This window comes from Aethalodelphis obliquidens, unplaced genomic scaffold (genome assembly GCF_003676395.1).
Source record: "Aethalodelphis obliquidens isolate GAN/ISIS:26980383/991018 unplaced genomic scaffold, ASM367639v1 scaffold5, whole genome shotgun sequence".
NCBI lineage: Eukaryota > Metazoa > Chordata > Mammalia > Artiodactyla > Delphinidae > Aethalodelphis > Aethalodelphis obliquidens.
The window spans coordinates 23,553,588-23,575,692 of NW_020837949.1; positions in this window are offsets into that span (position 1 = coordinate 23,553,588).

Genomic DNA, 22,105 nt, shown 5'->3' on the forward strand with positions numbered 1-22,105 from the left:
TTCTCTGCAGTATTTTACTCCATGAACTAGACTCCTTTTCCTGAGTGTCTTGTGATGTTCAGGCATCCTCTATCTTTTTTTTTTTTTTTTTTTTTTTGGTACGTGGGCCTCTCACTGTTGTGGCCTCTCCCATTGTGGAGCACAGGCTCCGGACGCGCAGGCTCAGCGACCATGGCTCACGGGACCAGCCGCTCCGTGGCATGTGGGATCCTCCCGGACCGGGGCACGAACCCATGTCCCCTGCATTGGCAGGCGGACTCTCAACCACTGCGCCACCAGGGGAGCCCCAAGGCATCCTCTATCTTAATGCTCTTTTTCCTTTTCTGACCCATTCCTGCCAGCCTGTCTTTACTGGCTCCTTCCCACCTCTCCACCCTCTTTCCCATCCCCCTCCTTTTCTCCTCCTCCTATCTCCCCTTAAATGGTAAGGCCCCACTATTCTGTCTATTCCTCTCCCCTTCCTTTCCATCTTTAAATTATCTCACCCACTCCTATGGCTTCAGCAACCCTTGGATGCTGTTGACTCCCTGATCTCCAGCCAGCCTCAACCTCTCTCCTTAGCTCCAGTCCCAAACACACAGCTGCCTCTCAACCTGTCCAAACTTGCTCAGCTTCCTGGGATCTTCACCCCACTGAATGGTGCCACCGCCATCTGGTTGCCTAAACTGCACACCCAGGAGTCATGTTCAACTTCTCTCCCTTCCAGCCAGCATGCAACGTGTCCCTAAGCCCTACCGATCCTCCCTCAGAGCCCTCTCCCAAACCTGGCTCTCTTCTCCATCCCTTCGGCCACCCCCTCATCATTGGACCTCTTTCTAAGTGTCCCAGTGGGTCTCCATGGCCACCAGATTCCTTCCATTCCAGTCCTTCCACTTAACCTTTCACAGCTCTCTTTGGAAGACCCATCTGAGTCAGGACATTCTCCTCTGTCTTACCTATGGCCTCCATAGAGACCTCATTATCCACAGCTAAAGCTGAGGGTCCTTGGAAGGCACAGAACCCCTCCTCCCTCCTGCCCAGCCACCTTTACAGCAGCCATCCTGAGCCTCCATAACCCTTGAATACACCTGCCCTGTAAGACGAACCTTTGCTCTCCAGAGAGTAAAGGGCACCAGGCCTTGTTCTATCTCACACAGTATCTCCTTTCTGCTACTATAGATGCTGGCATCAGCCTCGTGTTCTGACAGTTTTGTTCTCACTGCACCCCTAGCCTCATTCATCTTTGAATAAACAGCGCCCGGTACGGTGCGAACACACAGCCAGCACTCTGTGATTATCAGTATAATGACTGAATAGATGAATGAGCAGATGGGTTGATTAAAAAAAATTATGCCCTTGTCTGCCTCTTCATCATTCCCTAGGCAACTTTGAACATGCATACACATTACCTGGAAATCTTGTTAAATAGATTCTGATTCAGCAGGTCCAGAGTGGGGCCTGAAATCCTGCATTTCTTTTTTTTAAATAAATTTATTTATGTATATATCTATCTATTTATTTATTTATGGCTATGTTTGTTCTTTGTTGCTACTCACAGGCTTTTTCTAGTTGCAGCAAGCAGGGGCTACTCTTCGTTGAGGTGTGCGGACTTCTCATTGCAGTGGCTTTCGTTGTTGTGGAGCACAGGCTCTAGGCGCACGGGCTTCAGTAGTTGTGGCTTGCGGGCTTCAGTAGTTGCAGCTCGTGGGCTCTAGAGCGCAGGCTCAGTAGTTGTGGCGCATGGGCTTAGTTGCTCCAAGGCATGTGGGATCTTCCTGCATCAGGGCTCGAACCTTTGTCCCCTGCATTGGCAGGCAGAGTCTTAACCACTGCGGCACCAGGGAAGTCCAACCCTGCATTTCTAACAAGCTCCTAGGTGATCTTGATGCTGCTGTGGACAGACCACACTCAGAGAAGCCAGGCCCTATCCTATGCCAATGGTTTCCAAACTTGTTGAATATTAGAATCACCTGGAGAGCTTTAAAAACTCCTGATACCCAGGGTGCATGCCACACTAGACCAGGATGCCTGGGGAAGAGAGCCAGGTGGCAGTACTATTAAAAATTCCCAGGTGGGCTTCCCTGGTGGCGCAGTGGTTGAGAGTCCGCCTGCCGATGCAGGGGACACGGGGTTGTGCCCTGGTCCGGGAAGACCCCACATGCTGCGGAGCGGCTGGGCCCGTGAGCCATGGCCGCTGAGCCTGCGCGTCCGGAGCCTGCGCGTCTGGAGCCTGTGCTCCGCAACGGGAGAGGCCACAGCAGTGAGAGGCCCGCGTACTGCAAAAACAAAACAAAACAAAACAAAAAAGATCCCCAGGTGATTCTATGTGCAGAAAAGTTGGGGAACTCCTAACCTGTGCCACCTCTGACTTTGCCTGTGATGAATCACAGCCCCGGGTGCTCATTAGAATCATCTGGGGAGCTTTTAATCACCTACTGAAGGCTGGGCCCCGCCCAGATCAATTAAATCAGACTCTCTGGGGTTTGGACCTGAATGTTTTTAAAGCCCCCGGGTGATTCTAATATGCAGCCAGTGTTGCAATTCATTGTTTTCAGGCTCTGGCTCTGAGGAATGGCTGCAGGTTTGAGGGATAAAGTGTCCAGAATACAGAATAGGTGTGAAATCAGACCCCAGTCTTGGCTCTCCAGTTATGTATAATTTTGGAGAGGTTAATTTAGCCTCATCACTGAAATACGATTAAAAATACACGCCCTCCTTACCCCAATTTTTAATTTTAAGTCTTCTGGAATGGAATGGGGAACGGATTTGGGAAAGCTGCCCACGCAGGAGCCTGTCTGCACGTCTCTAATATGTGGTCACCAATTGCGTCCCCACCTATCAGCTTGGCTTCAGAGGCCCATCGCTGAGGGAAGCCTCTGTCAGGCCCAGCTAGGAAGCAGATGGTTGGGTAGCAGCCCAGGCCACCAGAGGGGATGTCACAAGGACCTGCACTCACAGGCAGACTGAGAGGCGGAATCAAACGCAACCCCTGCAAAGCATTCTGGCCTACAGCCTGGATGCTGCACAGTGGGCTGGTTGGCCCTGCGCAGTGACAGGGCGCACCCGCTGTTCTCTGCACACACCGCGGCGCTGCCACCTGACCCATAGCAAGGAGCCTGCGGGTTTGCACCGAACTCCTCTCTGATGAGCTGTCTCTGCAAATCTATGCAGCTGCTGCAAGAAGGGTACAAAAGGAACAGAAAAAGTAGGTTCATGACTGGCATCCTGTTGGCACGTCCCACCTCTGGCTGCCTGAGCTTGGGCTCAGCTTCCTTAGCTGCTGTTATTATTACTTTCTATTTTATCAGCATCATATACACATATACAAAGGCCCTGGACCGAGCTGGCACACTCCTGTCTCTGGAAGCAGCAGAAAACCCAGAGCCTCAAGGTGTGAAGAAGGGCTAGGTACAGGTTCTGGGTCCTCGGTTCCAGGGAATCTTGAAATTGCCTGTATTTATCTGAAATTAGAATTTAACTGGGCATCCTGCATACTTATTTGATAAATCCAGCAACCCTCCAGGAAAGGAAGGAGGAGTTAAAAGGAACAGCAAGTACTCCTGTGAGACAGGCCTGGATGGGAAGGCCTGTCTGGCTGGACTGGGTCTGGGCTGGAGGCTTCCAGTTTCTGAAAACCAGACAGCTTACTTTTTTGGTTTTCTCAAAAACTAAATTACACAAACTCTTCTGTCCCTAGAGCATCTTCTGGAAATAGGCCTCTTCCGGAAAAAGCCCAGCCAATTCCCTGAGGCACATGAGACCCTGGCTGGGCTAAGGACTGGGGGAGGGTCTTGACTCCCAGCATCCCAGCATCTATTCACCCCAAGGAACTAAGTCACCGTCACTCTCCCCAACTCTAAGGGAACAAAAATGCCCTCCTGCCACCTGCCTTCAAATGCTTCTACCTGGGACTTCCCTGGTGGCTCAGAGGGTAAGAATCCGCCTGCCAATGCAGGGAACACGGGTTCGAGCCCCGGTCCGGGAAGATCCCACATGCCGCGGAGCGACTAGGCCCGTGAGCCATGGCCGCTGAGCCTGCGCGTCCGGAGCCTGTGCTCCGCAGCGGGAGAGGCCACAGCAGTGAGAGGCCCGTGTACCGCAAGAAAAAAAAATAAAAAGAGGAGCCATAGAGGGCTTTTGCTTCTCCCTGGTTACAACCCAACCAGAAGCAAAGCTGCAAAGAATCCTGTTCTGAACATGTAAAGGGTTTTCCTGGGGCATCTGGAGATGGCGGGGCTGCCTGGGCCAGCCCCACAAACTGTGTCTGAGAAGCAGCTGTTGTTTGTAGATGGTCTCACTGATGGATAGCACAAGGGGAGCATAAGCTATGGAGTCAGGAGACCAGGGCACAAAGCTTGATCTGATGGTCTTGGCTAGTTACCCAGCCTCAGTTTCCTCATCTGTGAAATGTAACTCTCTTACTGGGTGTCGTGCAGATGAAATGAGATGGGCACAGGACCTCAGTCATTGTATTATAAGGCCTAAAATTTCAAGGGCTGCCCTGACATGCGTCCCCAAAGCTTAACTGTGAGTTCCCTGCTCCTTCTAGATATGCCCCCCATCCAGCTGGAAAGGCTCCCCACCCAGCTAGTTCCCCCAGTTGCACCCTCCCCAGTCTTCAGCTAATGGGTTTCACTTCCCTGCCAGCCCAAGAAATTATTCAAATGAGACAATCACAACCCCCCACAAGAATCAGGGGGCACCCACCTTCTTATCACTGCAAAGCCTGTACTACGCAGCCCCCGCTGGTTTGCTCCGCTCCCAAGGGCAGCTCCTGAGTGCAACCCTGGTGTGGCTGCCATGTGACCCTGCAAGGCATGCGGTGTCCCCCCCGCACCCCTCCCCAGGCTGTGAGTGTATGTGACTAACAAACTGCTGCGAGTCTCATCGGTCCACTGTCAGGTGCTGTATGTCTGACCATCTCACGATATTTAGCGCATTTGTATTTCCTTGTCTTCCCGAATGCGGTACTTGGCTTCCAGGCACAGAGACAGGCTGAGAGCTTGACAACAGAAATTGGCCAGACAGCATGTGGGGAGACAGCATGCTGGGGTCTTCTCAGGCTCTTAGGGTCAATAGCCCTCCATGCCCCCGACACATTCGTCTTCACTGTACTCATCAGACTAACTAGTGCCTGTGAGGGGCTGGGGCAGATGCTTTATCTCTGTTTTCTCGCTGTGTAGAGAAATTACTAGTTCAAGGTCACACAGACAGGAGAGGTGGGGTTTAATCCCTGGCCCCAACCCACTGTCAGTGCCAACCCTGTGACCTGCAGCCTCTGGTGAAGCCGCAGCACTGTGCATGGGGGTTGGTCCCCTTTGCGGAGGAGACACCCCCTTAGTCTCGCTTCTGAGGGCTGCAGAATCCAAAGGTTGGCCTTGGGCATGAGATCCATGTTTCCTGGGAAGCTCCGCATAGTGAGGAAAACACAGTGACTTTGTCCCAGCTCACTTGGGCCTTGTCTCAGTCCCTACTGGGCCCAGAGGCCCCACGGATGGCTAGCGAGGTGATTGGAAGGCTTCTACGTGATTCCTTATGGAAGGGAATACTCCAAGCTTCTTGGCACTAAGACTAAACTTTAGGACTATTTCCATTTAGCTCTTCTGTCTTTTGTTTGGGGTTTGCCAGCTAGAGCTCTGAGCTGAGGGTTAGAGCTGTGTGGCTTTGACCAGCCATTTCCTCACACATGCTTCCCGTGGGTACCTCTCTAATAGCAGTGAGTCCCTGATTTCTCGCTGCTATGATGGGACCTGGGCGTCCATCCATAGGGAGAGGCTGACCGTGGCCAGGAGGCAGGAAAGTTACCAGTGGATGTGGGGCAGCTTTTCCCATGCCCCAAGGCACCCTGAGCCTCTCGGGAACCCAGATATTTTAGGAGCTGGCTATCTGATTTCAGATGCTACTGCACCTGCAGAACAAGTCACCCTCAGAACAAGTCGACCCTCAAGCTCTGGGGACCACCTCTGCTTCAGCTAATCCCCATCATGCAGATGGAGAAGATGCGGCTCGTCATAAAGACTTGCTTAAGCAACCAGCATGGGGCCAGAAGGAGAATTTGGCCCCTTGTATGGGGAGTGGTGCTGAGTCAGTCCAGCTCCCTGCAGAGCACCTGACCCGGGGGAGTAGAACCAGAAGCCCCTCTGGCCCATCATGCCTGTGGTCAGGCGAGGACAATATCAGAGACCTGGGCTGTCCCCCACACCCAGTGCAATGTCACATGCAGGCTTCCTGCAGGGTAGGGCCCCTCACCTTCCCTGGCTCTCCTCTCCAGGTCCCTACTGTGCACATAAGAGGACAGGCCAGGCTCAGACCTATGGGGCAAACATCCCTCTATCTGCCTGACCTTGGCCAGCCTTCCCCTGAGGCCACAGCCAGATGTTACCTAACTGAGCACAGAAGGAAGCCAGGGAGCCAGGGAGCCAGGGCAGCATGGAAGGGTAGCCAGGAGTGGGGCTAGGCAGATGGTGGTCAATTTGGACCAAATTTTAGCTGCAAAAGTCCTGGGGTGCAGGGTAGGGATCACTGTCCTTTGGCAGAAGCCACACCCCCTTGCTGTTTGCATGTTTTGCCCACACTGCCACCTCCCTAACCACACACAGCTCTGTCATAGAAATTAATTCCTCTGGAAGAACAGCCATTTCCTGACTCCCCTTGAGACCCGTGGAAACTCAGGATGCTGTAGGAGCTGGGCTTAGGTTTCCACCTTGTGAGAAGGAAGTGCTCCTGGAGGGGGGTGACTGTCTCTCCTGCCCTTGCCCCTAGCCTGGGGATTTTTCTCTCCTCACTCTGATAGCTCAGAAGCAAGCAGAACAATGGCTTCTTCAGAGAAAAGGCCATTTCCTGCTGACAGTGTGCACACCTCACTCCAGGTCCCAGAGCTTCTGTAAAGAGGCACTCTGCTCTCTAAGCCCAGACCCCCTCTAGCGCTATAGCCTCAGTAGGACAAAGACAACACCTGGATCTGCCCCGGGTCAGATATGACAAGGTTGGCCTAATCTCTGCTACCTGAGAGAGGAGAATAACTGAGGAGGAAAAATGTTCTGATTTCCAGGTAGAGAAAGAGGTTCATGGTCCCCAGCTTGCCAAAGGTCTCTGAAATAGGGCGGGGCAGGATGGAGAGAGGTGACTTCTCCTTGGCTTCCCTCGTCCATCCCTGAGTCTGCTCCTCCTGGAGGAGTTGAGATGACAGTAAGAAGACACATGAGCAAGGTGGAGAGAGGTGTCTGAGACAATATTCCAGCACCATCTCTGGTGCTTTTATCAGCCAAAGGAAACCACGAGTGGAGAGAGCCACAGGTAGATTTGCTGTGTCCTGGATTCCACGTGGTGGGGGGAGAGGTGGGGGCTATCTCAGAGTCCTCTGTGTGGCCACAGTCCAACGAATGTGGTCTACACAGAGCTCTGCCACCACAAAAATTACTTTGGGGGCCTCTTGGGCAGTCTGGAGCACAGCTCTGGTGAGAACTCACACAGACTTCACTCCATCCAGAGCCCCAAAGCCATGACATTCAGCTGAACCCTCTCTGACTGCTGGGGGAGGTAGAGAGGTGGGCAGTATTCATCCCCACTGCCCCTCCGCTAGGTGAGGTCTATATTTAGGAAAGGAGGAATGGACGGGGCTGTAAGGATGTCTGGAAAGGGATATTAGGGGCCATGAATTGTGTTTTGAGAATCCAGAAAGCCCTGGACCCTGCCAGTGCCTTCTGAAGGCTGGCTTGCCTTTTGGGGGAAGGAATTTGGCTTTATTTACTTTTAATAAACTGAGGTGGGAAAGGGGAAGTTGTGGCAGGGCCTTAGCAGGCTCTGTTCAGAGTCACTACCCCTTGGAGGAAATCAGGCCACAAAGCAGTGATGGCTGGCAGTCAGCTTCGGAGATTTTGCAGGTTGGTTTTACCCCTTCCAGCTTCCGGATAGAGACCTGGGATAGGGAGGCTAGGGCCAGGCTTCTGTGTGTGTTGAGGGCGGTGACGTAGGAGGGTTTAGGGTCGGGTTCAGGAGTGAGTTAGAAGCCAGAGAGGCCCGGGCAGGGAGTGCTCACTCCCAGGCCGGGCACTCAGTGCTGGGAGGAAAGAGGCGGCGGAAGGGCGGGCGTGGAGCTGTCCGCACTCTGGTGCTGAAAACGAGGGCTGCAGCGGAGCCGGTGGAGAGCAGTTCGCGAGCCTGAGCCTTGCCCCAGTGAGAACGGGTGGAAGGAAATGAATTCCCCCTTCTACTCACGCTCCAAGGAGAGAAGAGCACAAATGAGTTCGAGCGAGAAGGCAGGTTGAGCTTTGAGAAGTGAGCTTCTAGCCGAAGCTACAGCCAGCTCTGGTGAAAGCGGGTCATGGCCTGGCTGGGGGTAGGGTGCAATCTGGGCCAGCTGTGGCAGATGAGCAGGGAAAAGACCCTGGACCTGGGCTGGTCCCTCGCTGCCCCCCTACACTCCTGGAAGGTACCCCAGCTACAGGGCAAGGAGGGGTGGATGAAGCGTTCTCACACCTACGGCACTGACACACTCGCACAGCAGACTTCCATGAGAGCAGAGGTACACACCCCATGGACACACGGCGTGCCCCAGAACACGCACACACCAGGCACACTCAAGCAGTCCCATACACGCGCCCTGCACACGGGCACCGGCTCCCCCCTCCAGGCTTCTGAGGCTCCCACTCCAGTCTCACATCCCCAAGTCTGGCCTGGATGTCCCTCCCCACCTAGCTTCCCGGACTCAGACGCACCTCCAAGGGAGGCACAGCCACTGGGAAGGCCCAGTTCTAGCTTGAGACCCGATAAGGTGCTGGAGAGGAGCAGAGAGGCGGCTCCTGCGCTCAGAAGGGTGGGGGAGACAGGAGGAGGGGCTAGGTCTCCGACACCTCTTCTCCTTTCCCCAGACGCCCAGTTACGGACTAGAGGAGTGTGGACGGGAGTGAGCGCGAGTGTCTCCCTCCCCCATGCTGGGGACACCCTGAGGACCTGCGCGTACCTTGCGTGGGAGGCCCCGCATGGAGCTCCCTCAGCGAGTCCGGACCTGCAGGCTCCTCTGGTCCCCCTGGATACAGGTGTGGTGGGAGTGCGGGTTACCCCGCGTGCCCTCCAAGCCGCCTCCTGTCCGTGGGCAGCAAAGAAACTCCGTCCCGGGCGGCGGGAAGTTACCCAGGTGCGGGCGCTAGGAGCGAGCGCCCTCTGGTCCCTGGTCCTGGCCGGGGTTCCCTGGCCCCCGCGCCCGCCGCCTGCGCCGCCTCGTCGGCGACCTGCCGCCCGTACACTGCTCGGAGCCTGAAAGCCGGGAGCCCGCCCGCCCTCGCGGAGAGTCCGCTGCTGACCTGCATTGACGTCATTGCGTCATTAGGTTTCCCCTGGAAACACTGGCGCGCCCAAAATAGTAACACATTAATTCAGGCCGGGGGAGCAGGGAGAGACTGTTTGTAACCCTGCAGCTAACTCTGCGCGCGCGAGCGAGTGCGCTGCAGTCCCCACCCGTTCCGAGGGCAGCGCCGAGCGCGCTCGCCGACTATTTTGAGAACAAAGGATGGCAAAATTTAGAATCCCGGAGAGGGTGCGGGGGACGCCGAGACCCTCTCGCCTTGCACGCGCGCGCGCACGCACACACACACAGTGCACAGCACACCTGGGTCTGTCTGTCTCGGGCAGGCGCTCCCCGCATTCGGGCTCTTTCAGGGACTTGCTGGGGTGTGCGGCCAGAGCCCCGGGGCAGAAGGGTAGGTCCAGGTCAGGGCCTCCTGCCCTGCGTGCGGGCTTTGAAGGACGAACTCCCTCCCCCCCCTTTGCGACCCCGCGCGGCCGGCCGGCGGGGGACCTCCTTCCACACGCCCATCCACACCCACCTATGCAGACCCGAGCGGGAGGGGCTCCTCTCTCAGGCAGCAGGCGCACCCCTGCTCTTCCTCCCCCGGCCGCGCCCGGACCCCGCGGGCAGGAGGAACCCTGCAGGGGTCCAGCCCGCCGCCAAGCCACAGGTCGGCGCCCCCGTACCCTCTGGCATCAGGAGAGAACTGATTTCGGACGGAAGCACTGGGGGCCGGGGTGCTTGTCACAGGCTCTGGAATCTTTTGTGCTGGGGAGCGACCGACTTTTCTGAGCGTCTCCTCGTTCCCGCTCTCGGCGGGGCCCGGCACACAGAAACGTGAGCACCCAGCTTCAGAGGCTCTTTACTAAGCTCTCCGTCCTGCCGTGACTGGGCCGTTGACTCAGCCTCCGCGAGGGTGAGGAGATGGCTCCTCCGGATCAAAATAGCAAGGGCTTAGCCTTGGGGCGGAGGCTGGGAGGCTGCGCGCGGGGCCTGGGAACTCCGAGCGCAAACGCTGAGACCGCTGGGCGGAGCGGGCTTGGCGGGCTCCGAGTGCACCTAAGTGTAGGTGGGCGGAAGCAGGGAGGGTCTTTCGAGACGGCTCAGCCTTCCCCTTCTTCCCAGAGGTCGCAGAGAGGTCCTTTCTCTCTGCTTCATTGCACCCTGGGCTTCTCTCACCTTTGCTCTCTCTGACTTGGAAGGGGGTGTGTGCCTGGGGTTTGGACACATGTCCCCCAAGGACTCTGTCTCTTTGTGCTGTGTGCAGACCTCGGGACAGTGACTTGGCTCATCAGCACACTGTCCCGCAGCACGGGGGGAGGGCTGCCTCTCACACAGCACCCTGACCCGTGGTATCCACACTTGGCCTTTGTTCCTGTTGACCACAAAGATGATAAACAGAAAACCACACACTGACCTTGGTGGACACACCCAGTTGTACCTATCAAATAGGAACCAGACCAAAGAGCAAGCTTTGGAGAGAACAGGCCTGGCCTTACCCCTCGTGACCGTGTGTCCTTCCTCTGCATATGCCTTTCACTCCCTGAGCTGCAGGGACTCATCTGCAAAACCAGGTCATAAAGCTCACTCCATAGGCTGTTGTGAAGATGACAAGAGATGATACCTAGAATGTGCTGGAGAAATGACATGCTCTATTTCTGGTCCTGACCCTCCTGTGGGTGGTTTTTTTTTGCAACAGTGAGTGAACCCACACTCCTCAATATATATACACTCCCTGGTGATATCTTTGGGGGAAGCCTGTAAAAGGACAGCGGGGAAACAGTGACATCGAGTGCACCAGCCCCCAAAAGGTTGGCATGTGTGCTCTTTTCCTCCACATCATCAGCCTCTGACCAAAGCCGAAAAGTAGGTTTCTAAAGCCTTCAGATTCAAGGTCAGTCAAGTGGCGGTGGCTAGAGGTAGGGTGGGGGTGAACATGGTGTGTCTCTGCTTCCCTTTCTCTAGGCTTAACTTCCAGCAGGACTTGCACCAAGGCTACATGATCTGGGATCCCCTCACCCTTGCCCTTCTCACCCACAGCTCCTGTCCCACTGAGCTGCAGCCATCATCTACTTGTCTGGCTCCCCCCTGGACCATGGCAGGGATTTGTGGCACTCTGTTCCCCCAGCAACTCTGGTACAGTGCCTGGCACAGCAGCTGACATTAATTGCTGGTAACGTAATGACTGACAGTTCTTCTTTTGGGAATCTCCTGCCCCGGCCCCACTATTTCCATCTCTCTCTCCATGTCAAAGTCCACCTGGTCCCCAAGGCCAGGGTCAAATGCTGACTCCTCCATGCAGGCCTCTCTGTCCCCAGGGATATGAGCTCACTTGTCCTTAGTCTCTGGATCGCTTGGAAGGGCTCTCATGACTTTGATCTTATTCTGCCCTGAGTTACTGTTCTCTGTGTAAATTCTACATCTCCCTGCCGGGTCGTAACTTCTCAGAGCCAGAACTGGGTCTTGCCCATCTCCACGTGCCCCACAGAGCTCAGCTCAGGAGATGTTTGCTGACCTGAACGCTGCAGGTCTGCTCACCGTCTCTCAGCCGAGGACCTGCCTTGAGATGGGAGTGATGTTGATGGTGATATCTCTGCACACCTGGGCTGAGAGAAACCTGTGCAATCTCAGTCTGGGGATGCCCCACTCCACCCAGCTCCGAGGAGGGAGGCCCTGGTAGAGAATCCTTCCTGCTTTTCTTCTACCCTGGAGGAAAGTGCAGAGTCTGTCTGGCAACCTGGGAGTATGGTGGGGAGGTGATGGAAGGAAGAAACCCACCTGGGTCAAAGTCACAATCTGGGCCCATGGCAGCATCTGCTACTGAGCAAGCAACAATAAACCAGGGACTGTGGGTGAGGAAGGGGCTCTGCCCCAGCCAGTGAAAATGTGGCAGCCGCCAGCCCCCTCCACGCACATGCAGTCCTGTGACTGGCTCTATCTGCGGCCCAGCCCCATCCTGGCTGCAGTGCTTCCCTAGACTCTCAGCTCTGCATCCCAGTCAGCACACCCGGGGTCTCCTAATGGAACACTTCCCTGCCCTTCAAGGTGGGGAGTGGAGGAGTTCTCTGTGCAGGGAGGTGCAGCGGTACCCCACTTTGCCTCCAAGATGCACCTCTCCTCAAGCGTGTCTCTGGGCCATTTGGTGACAGAGATTCACTCAGGCTGCCTTGGGTGACTGGCTGTGTTGTGAGGAGATGCCTGGGAATAAGGCAGCTGGGATATTCTGTGTATGTTCATACACGGTGGATACTGGAGCAGGGGGCCTGGAGGGCTCTTTGGATCTGGGGGCCTCTCTGACTGCCTGGGGTGTCTTGTAGCCCCGAGGCAGCAGGAGCTGCAAGGTGCCAGGTTAGAGTGTTGCCTCCAGGGCTGCTCAGCAGCTCATGTGTCCTTGCTTCCTGGCCCTGTCTCTGCAGCTGTAGTTCAAATTGCTAAGAAGGGGAGAACCCAAATGTTGCAGGTAGGGTAACCTTGGTCCTTGGTCAGCCAGAACGTCTGCCCCAGGCCACCTTGAAGCTCCTGGGATGTCCAGAGATCTACAACCCTTGGCTTGTAGGACCTTGAGTTCAGACTAACCCATAGGGCTGGAGTAGGACCCAGTAGGGGTGGAGGCGGCCCTCAGTAGAGCTGTAGGAATGGTGACTCTCTTGAAAAGATTCCTTTGATGTGTTGAATGCTTTGGCTGGCCTGTCCAATACAAACATCCTCTGGAATAGACATTGACCTCTCCCTCCTCCCCTAGCCTGGAAAGATCAGGATGTGGTTCATCACGTGGACAGCAGGTTTCATGACAGACAGGACAGCAGGAGCCTGCCAGACTGTCTCCCCAGAGACTGCTCTTTGTCCCACTCAACCCCCACTTAGTTTTCAAAAACAGGTTCAGTCAGAGAGGACCTGGGACTCCTGCGGAACACAGATTGGCCAGGAGAAGAGGCATCCAGTTCCCCCACTCCCCACTAGAGGCTTTGTTCTTAGCCCCCAAAAGGTAAAGTGACTAACTTGGCAACAGAGTCAGGAATAAAGACCCCTGGGCTGAGAATTAGAACTGGCTTCTAATCCCAGCACTGCCGTTAAGTCACCATGTAACTCAAGAAAACTGATGTCTGTTCCCTGGGACTCTTTTCACCACCTACTTCACCTACTATTGGACGGAGATAATCAAGCAGGGTTATCAGCATGGATGTGGAGACCTGGTCACACCCTTAACTTCAGTGGAAATTGACCCAGCCAACAGGAGCCCCTTGAACCTGGGGGCTGTGGTGGGCAGATGGCAGAGTGAGCTGCACTCTTGGGATACGGCCTATGGCTGGCTGGGTCTCTCTTTCCAAATAAGCCCCTCATCTGGTGCCTTCTTAGCCTCTTTTGTCTGGCAGTTTCCTGCACCAAGCAAGGATGCCACAGTGCTTTAAGTTCTTTCCCAAAACATACGTGAAGATCCATTCATTCAGTCATTCAACAACCTCAGTTGGTCCAAAGCCATTTTTGCTCAAATTGTTCTTCTCTCAGTTCCTGTTCCTTGACCACCAGATTTCATCCCAGGTCCTGCCCAGGCTTTGCTCTTAAAATTTCTCAGTCCATGGGTCCAGTCTCTCCCCTAGAGGCAGCAGCACCCCCTCATCATCTTACCAACCTCCAGCTCTGCATCTGAGGGTCCTAGAAAGCCCCCACCCACATCCCTCTCTTCTGTTGCACTGGTCCCCCATCTCCTGAACCACAATCTTTCCCCACATCCTCCTAGCTTTCAATCCCTGCAAGGGGAGCGCTGAGCCAAAGTTACAACTATGCAGGACCCTAGGTTCGGGTCTTGCTTCTGATAGAGGCGCAATTATGCTTGTTGCTCTTTCGGGCAAAGGTGGAGGAAGATGAGCAGCAAATGATTAAATCTGGAACTTGCCAAGGATCCAGTGGTATAAAGCCAAGATTGGGTTCAAACCAAGAGGTGGAAGAGGTACCAGCTCAGCTGGTGTAGACAAGTTCGGCAACCAACATTCAGAAGAAGGCGCGCTCAGGCTGGAGAAAGCTGGCCAGCCCCACAAGGGGAGATGACACTTGGGCTGAACTTCAAAAGATAAGTAGAACCTGGGCTGGGGAGAGGAAACGAGAGGAAGACAGATAGGCGGGAGCAACTGTATAAAGAAGTGGGTCTCAACCCCGGCTCACCTTAGAATCATCCTGGGATAAACCTGGGCTCAACCCAAAGATGATACAAAGATGCTCAGGCCCTCCTCCCAAGAAACTCAGATTCCATTGGTCTAGGGTGGAGGTTTGGCATTTGTATTTATTACCATTATTATTATGATGATTATTATTATTAGCCTCACCTCCTGGCTTGTGGGATCTTAGTGCACCGACCAGGGATTGAACCTGCACCCTCAGCAGTGAAAGCTTGGAGTCCTAACCACTGGACCGCCAGAGAATTCCCCGGCATTCACATTTTTAAAATTTTCATTTGTGCTTTGTGATTTATCGACCATTAATTACGTGCCATGCTATCAGTTATTCTTCATTTGTTGTAATTCTAGGGACTACAACAGTAGTGGTGTAGAGGGCAGTCCTGTCTGTTGGAGTCCTGCCTCCACAGTCAATGGCCATCTGACCAGGAATGATGTCCTGAACTTCCTAAGTTTCTTGTTTCCTCATCTGTAGAATGGTGACAATGACAGTCCCTACGGTACACGGGGCTGCTCTGTGGCTCACACGAGATAATGCTTTCACACGCAGAACACTAACACACCGGGCACTGGTTATGTTCAATGGCTCCAGATGATTTAATGTGGAGCCAGGGCTGAAGATCTCCAGCACAAAGCAAAAGACACACTGGGTTGTTTGGGGAGCTCTCCTGGATGTTGGGGCAGATCCGCATCAGAGGGAGGAGAAATTAAAATGGTTGGGACTCTACGGAGGCACGGTTTCATGACAGGGTGACACGTTGGGGCTTCATCCTAATAAGCACAACAGGAGCCCAGGTTTGGGGGTTTGAGGATGAGGATGACATGATGAACATGACATCTCAGGAATCTAGGGCTTGTGCAGCCTTGATCGGAGGGAGGGAGATGGAGCCTAGAGAATAGTCTGGGACCAGAACAGGCAGTAGACATCGCAAAGAAGGGATGCGTGTGAGGTGAAGCACAAAGGAAGAATCGACAGGATTTAGGACCTTCATGGACGTAAGAGTTTAAAGGGATTGAAGGAAGAAAAATAAATTTAAGTTTTCAAGTCTAGCGGGACTAGGGAAATAACCCCTGTGTTGGTTAGGATTATATTTAACTCTGAGTATCAGACCACTCAAATCAACAATGGCTTAAACAAAATAGAAGTTTATTTCCCTCCCAGATGAAAGTCCAGTGGTGTTCAGTTCAAGCTGGGAAGGCAGCTCTGTTCTACAAAGTCCTGAGAGAGCCAGGCTCCTGGCAGCTCACTCATCTGCCATCCTGGGGCGTGGTCTCCGTCCTCATGGTACCAGCTGGGGGCCCTTGGGTTCTAGCATCCTTATGGGGAAAGGAACAAAGAACTGGCAAAAGGCAAGAGCCAGGGGTTCTGTGAGGGAGGATTCTTGTAGCTGTCACTCATCACTTCCACTTACATTCTATTGTCTGGAAAGTTGTCTATGGCCACACCTAGTTGCAAGGGAAGCTGAGAAAAGTGGTCTTTATTTTCTAAGTGGCCTTGTACCTGGCTACAAAATTCTGATACCCCCTGTGGTAGAAGTGAATTTTGTTTCTATGAAAGAAGAAGAATTCGGACCCTGGGAGAGAGCTAACAGTTTCTGCCATTGCCTCATTTTCTTAAATGGTGAAGTTGAAAATGGAGTCAGCTGGGGAAAACAACTGTTTTCGAATATGTTGAGTTTGAAACAGGGGACAGTAGAGTACAGAGTTATGGGCTGACCCATAAGATTTCTGACCCCTCTGGCATACACACCCTGGATAAACCCCTCCTCGTGGATTGGACTTGTGAATATGATGGGAGCTTTCAAGAGGGCGTCTAGGGTGGCATGATGGGGATGCAAGTCAAACTGCAGGAGGTGAATGAGGAGATGACTAATGAGAAAGGGGAAGCAGCCATCGCCATTGAAAAGCCTTAGCACAGCACACAAAATCCTCCATGAGGCAGCTACTATCTCCCTCTGCAGATTCTTCTACCAATCTCTTCCTTTCACATCGCTTCAGAGGATGACTGTCAGACTTCTGATTCAAGAAACTAGGCGGACGCAATAGAAAACACTGGCAAAAGCATGGATTTGAGGAAGAAGACAGGAGTTTCGTTTGACTGAGTTTGAGGTGTCCGTGAGAATACCAAGTGGAGAGATCTCCAAAACAGTTGGAATATTCAAAGGGAAGGGAAGAGACAAATGTCAATGGCCTTGAAAGATCATTTCCTCTTTTTCTGTAAATCAGCTGTTTGTTGGCTCAGCAGATCTTAATCAGCTCATGGGAAGAACGGACCCAGAGCTGAGTTTGGAGGTGCCCCTTCCTGGACCAGGGAGCTGTCACTGTCCCAGGGTTGCACAGATGTGTCTGCCCACAGTCTCTATAAATAGGGAGCGTTAAGCGTTAAGTTCCTCTCAACCAAATGCTTTCAGTCTCATCTTTAGATGTCGCCATCAATATCTGTGAAACAGACTCTAGGAAAAAGACTAAAAAAGCTATCTTTATTTAGCCTGGAGAAGAGAGGGAGGGAGAGCCGCGAGTTGCTAGGAATAAACTGCTGTTTTTATCTTTCTGTCCTCAAGGAGGCCAGAAGAGGTGGACTTGGGATGCATTTGGAGAGTTGATTCTCAAGGGGGTGGAGAATGGAGATTTTTGCCCCGTCCCCTGTCTCCCCACCCACCAGGAGACATTTGGCAATGTCTGAAGACATTTTTGGTTATCATGACTGGTGGGGGTGGGCGGGCAGTGCTGCTGGCATCTAGTGAGTAGAGGCCAGGGACGCTGTTAAACATCCTACAATGCACAAGACAGCTCCCCAGAACAAAGAATTCTCTGGCCCCAAACGTCAAGAGTACCCAGGTTGAGAAACCCTGAGTTAGAGGAATTTTAATTAATTTCTCTTGAAGTAAAGAAAAAATAGTCACTCAGTCCACCTTAAAGGAAAGGGTACTTTATTTGCTTGTTTATTTAAGGATATATATGGCTGGCAACTGGGGTTAGAACAGGACAGCTGCCAGGAGGGGACCCAGCTCTCTCAACTTTAGGGTCTTTGCCTTTCCTGGTTTGCCGGCTCCCACCTCCTCTCTCAGCTGATTGGCCAAACCTTTTAAAATGCCAAAGAAGGCAGCCTGATTGGCTTAGTCCATCACCAGTGCTCCTTCAGAGGCTCCAGACAGGCCACCTTCCTGGGCTCTGGCCAGCATATGGATGGATGACATACCCTTTGGTCAACGGTCCACCACAAACCCCCCTTCCGATTAGAGGTCACTCTTATACAAGGAACAGTCTAGACATATTCCCTGGATAGGTGACCATGTGCAGGGCAGTATGAGTCAGAAGGAGATAACAGAATCGAATGCACCGTGACCAGCATTTGTATTGGTCCTTCTGGCCCACTGTTATCTTTTTCTTGGTGTAGCAAAGATAGGAGCTGAATACAAAGCTACAGTTTTCCTTGTTACTCCAAAGCAGTGCTGTTCAATACAGTAGCCACTAACCACATGTGGCTATTCTAATTTAATTTTTTTTAAATTAAATACAATTAAAAATTCAATGCCTTAGTCACATTAACCTCATTTCAAGTGCTCAAGAGCTACATGTGGCCAGTGGCTACCTTATCGGACAGCACAGATGTAGAACATCTCCATTATTGCAGAAAGTTCTGTTGGACAACACCGCTCCAAAGGAAGATATCGACCAAACAGGAAGGGTTGGCTATAAATGGAAAGCACATTTTAGGGTCAGCCCTAAAGAGAAAGATGAGTTGTCTTGTATTGATTCTGTCCTTACTGCGAGGTGTGAGCAACTGAGCCTGGCCAGAGTTCATGCCTTGGTTTGTGTGTCCCCTGGGGTTTACATGCCTCTTCTCAAGGAAGCAGGAGCTTGGAGAATAATTTTACTTGAGGAGGATTGCTGTAACTCACCCATTTGGAAAGGTGCTATAAATGTTGAAGAGTAAAGAGTCGTTGACGAGCTCTGCAAGAGTGCAGAATCAGCTTTTCAAACACCATGACAATAGATGACACAGAAATTTACAGCTCAGGTGAACATAGGAGTGTGACCAGAGCTGTTAGTCTCACTGACATGCCTTCAGGAGCCTCTGAGGCCCTTCTTGCTTGGCTCCCATCTTTCTCGCCCTCCTTTTCCCTGGTCTTATTTCGCCTCTAAAGAGAACGCGTTCTCTTCACCCCCCTATGTTGTCATTACTGCTGTTCATCTAGCAACCCCACCCCTTTCAGGCACAGGATAGACTGCCCTTCCTGTCCCCTGTGGTTGGGGACTGAGCCCCTGAGACCAGCCCTGGCTGGTGAAGTGCTCCACCAATCTGGATTCCTGATGACTACCACGTCGAATTGCCAAAACCATGATGGAGGTGTGAAGTGAGCAGGAAATAAACCTGTGTTGTTTTCAGACACTAGGATTTAGGAAATTTTTTTTTTTTTTGGGTGTATGTCATATCCTAGGCAATCCAGCCTAGTCACTGTACTTTTCACAGTCACGCCCCCAGCAATTTACTGTGTTCATTAGCCTAGGTTGTTTTCTGTTACTTAGAAAATGAAGTGAGTTGGTTGGGGCTTCCCTGATGGCGCAGTGGTTAAGAATCCGCCTGCCAAAGCAGGGGACACGGGTTCGAGCACTGGTCCGCGAAGATCCCACATGCGGTGGAGCAACTAAGCCTGTGCACCACAACTACTGAGCCTGCGCTCTAGAGCCCGCAAGACACAACAAGTGAGCCCGTGTGCCTAGAGCCCGTGCTCCACAAGAGAAACCACCCCAATGAAAAGCCCATGCACCTCAATGAAGAGTAGGCCCCGCTCACCGCAACTAAAGAAAGCCCGTGCACAGCAACCTCGAAGACCCAAGGCAGCCAAAAAAAAAAAAAAAAGTGAGTTGGAATTTTTTATATTTGTACCACTCACCAAAGTTGGATGTTTACAAGACGAATATATTTTATGGATTGGGTCTCTTGATAGTAGAACAAGGAGCCTCTTCACCTGCTGAGAAGGGGACACATTTCTTCCCTAAACTGGTTAAGTACCAGCTGTCTCCTTGGTTTCTTGCAGAATCACCTAAGGATAACATTTTTGGAAGAGAAACTCAGTGGTTAATAACAATAATGGATCCAAGAGGAGAATAAAATACTGGGGAGGACTTGATGGGAATTATCTCAATCCCTGAGACGGAAATCACTCTGCTTGGGAAATGGACACACAGCTCCTGGGCCAAAAAGGCCACTCATTCATTCATTTGCAAACAATCATTGAGCCTCTAATATGTGCTCTGTCCAGATGGAGCTTGTGTCCTGGTGGGGGTGACCGACAAAAGTGCAATGAAGGAAAAAAACACGCAATGAAGGAAGAAGCACACAATGAAATGGGGTAATGGGGCGACGGAGCGGACAAGAAAGGCCTCTTGGAAGAGATGACACTTAAGGAGAGACCTGGAGAAAAGGAGTCAGTCATGCAAAGAGCAGAAGAGGATTCCAGACAGAAACAGCGGTTCAGAGGCTTGAGAGGGAAAGAGCAGGATTCCAGACAGAAACAGCGGTTCAGAGGCTTGAGAGGGAAAGAGCTTAGCATATACAGTAAATGGGCGGTGGTGGTTTTGGTTGGGGGGGCCCCAAAGCCAACGTGACCGGAGTGTGACGATGGTGGACACGAGGGAAAGAAGAGGTGTGAGGTGTCAAAGAGGTGGGCAGGGGCCTCTGGGCCTTCAAGTTTCACTCTGAGAGGCCGAGGAAGCCCATGGAGGAGGTTGGGAAGCGGGTGATGGCAGCACACTTTTTCAGTGAAGGTTTTAGGCTGTGTGGCTGTATGACCTCTGGTGCAACGATTCACTCTGTGAGAGCGGCCACAGACAAAACATAAAGGAGTGAGCATGGCTGATTCCAATAAAACTTTTCTTATGGGCAATAAAACCTGAATTTCATATTTTCACGTGTCACAGAATAATATTCTTTGGGTTTTTTTTCTGACCATTTAATAATGTAAAAATCATTTTTAGCTCACGAACCGGATTTGGCCGGCGGGCTGTCATTGGACCGCTATTGAAGCAGAAAAACTGTTGTGCAGACTTTTGCAAAATCATCCATCAGGAGGTGAAGAAGGATTGACTTGGGTGGTTGCGGTGGAGGTGATGAGGATTCTGGGGTGAGACGTGTGCTGGGGCTTGGGGCGCAGGATGTGCTGATTAGCAGGATGCAGGAGTGAGAGAGGAAAGCAGTCATGGTTGACTGCGTAGTGGCACCATTCACTGAGGGGACCACGGGGAAGGAGCAGATCTAGATCTAGGGGAAGCAGCGGTTCCAGCTGGGCCACTTTGAGTCTGAGTCTTTTTTTTTTTTTTTTTGGCCACGTGCCTTGTGGGATCTTAGTTCCCCGACCAGGGATCGAACCCGTGCCTTTGGCAGTGACAGCGCCAAGCCCTAACCACTGGACCGCCAGGGAATTCATGATTTTGAGCCTTAATGGACTCAACCAGATGTGATTTGGAGCCCAGCGAGCAGGTGCCTCCACACCTGGATTTTTCCAGAGCCTGTTGCTTACAAGCTCTGTGACCTGGGGCAGTTCACTTCCATCCAATCTTTTCTCTTCTTTCAAATATGGAGATAATATTTCCTGCTCATCCCTGTCTGGATGGTAGTGAGGATCAGCTGTGATTTCCCTTGACCCTGATTAGGAATCCCTACCTGATTCAGCACCTCAGCACTCCCTCCCCAAGCAAATCCAACTCTGAAGGAATCGATGGAAGATTCTTTGGTTTTCTGTGGGGAAATGGAGGTGTTGAATCACTCACGGCACATCAGAACTTTCTGAAAATCCCCTTTAAACTTCTCTGTTCTTTCCATGAGGTCCCTCTCCCAGTGCAGCCGCCTCAGTCTTCTAAGATGAAGGAAAACACTTTCTTCTTGACACTCAACATTTCTAACACCAGATGTATGGGTTTTCCCCCACTATGACCAGTTCTCCAGCTCTCTGGACACCAGCTGGGTGCTCTACGATTCAATTCCGACACTAATTACCTGGAGCTAACGCAGCTCCCACAGGTGACCAAGACTGTCCCCACTTCAGGCACCAATCACACGTAGTGGGGCCCCGGGTTACTCACCCTTCTGTCCACCTTGGCTACAAATACGGAGTCGTCAGACCACTTCCTCAGGTTCGATACTTTGTTATGATGGCTCGTAGAACTCAGGAAAACACTTACGTTTACTGGTTTGTTACAAACAATACAGATGAACAGCCAGGTGAAGCGGTCCATAGGGTGAGATGTGGAAGGTTCCCAAGCAAAGGAGCTTCTGTCCCCGTGGATTTGGGGTGCACCACCCTCCTAGCACGTGGATGTGTTCACCAAACTGGAAGCTCTCTGAACCCCATACTTTAGGGATTTTTATGAAGGTTTCATGCCAGCGGCATGATTGATCATTAACCCAGTCTCCAGCCCCCTCCCCTCCCCGGAGGATGGGAGGTGGGGCTGAAAGATCTAAGCTTCTAATTCTCCCTTGTTTTCTCTTACGACCAGCCCCCATCCAAGAACCCACCAAGAGTTGCCTCGTTACAACAAAAAACCCTCCTATCACCCAGGAAATTCTCAGGGGTTTAGGAAATCTGCCCCAGGAAGTGGGGCAGAGATCAAATATACATTTCTTATTTTGCCACACAGGGTCTTACCTCCTTTTTTCCTGAGCCCA